This window comes from Penaeus monodon, chromosome 23 (genome assembly GCF_015228065.2).
Source record: "Penaeus monodon isolate SGIC_2016 chromosome 23, NSTDA_Pmon_1, whole genome shotgun sequence".
In the NCBI taxonomy this organism is placed as follows: domain Eukaryota; kingdom Metazoa; phylum Arthropoda; class Malacostraca; order Decapoda; family Penaeidae; genus Penaeus; species Penaeus monodon.
In genome coordinates, this window is record NC_051408.1 from 37,340,673 (window position 1) to 37,341,078 (window position 406).

Genomic DNA, 406 nt, shown 5'->3' on the forward strand with positions numbered 1-406 from the left:
GGAAGGAGGTGCTACAATTATGTATATGTACTGTAATACTGTATTTTAGATTAGAATGTATTCTCACAAACTAATCTGACAGGCTAAAGTTAGGTAGTTTTTCATTATATAAGCATAGTCTCCCATAGTACAGTTTATGGTCCTGATATTGATTTTTGTCCTTTGAGGTCTCTATCAAGATTAATTCAACAGAATTCTTGCATGATTGTCAACATATATTTCTGTAGCTTGTGCCTTCAGAGGCCTCCACTAAGGATATTTTAAGAGATCCATATTACTGTTCTGCTGCTAAAGTTGTGATGTTTAAGTTTAACTGATCATGTCTCAAAAAAGAGAGAGAAAAAAAGAGAAATAATAATTAGATTTATTTCAACGGCAAGTAAATGGATACTGTACATAGAAAAAG

General features: G+C 32.0%; 1 protein-coding gene across 2 annotated transcripts in view; it reads left to right on the forward strand.

The window, feature by feature from the left end:
• Positions 1-400, forward strand: part of LOC119587979 (borealin-like) — a gene marked incomplete in the record, with an annotated part of 10,567 nt that extends 10,167 nt beyond the window's left edge. For both annotated transcript variants that reach the window (XM_037936698.1, XM_037936699.1), the window contains 1 exon segment: positions 1-400.
• Positions 401-406: the final 6 nt, after the last annotated feature.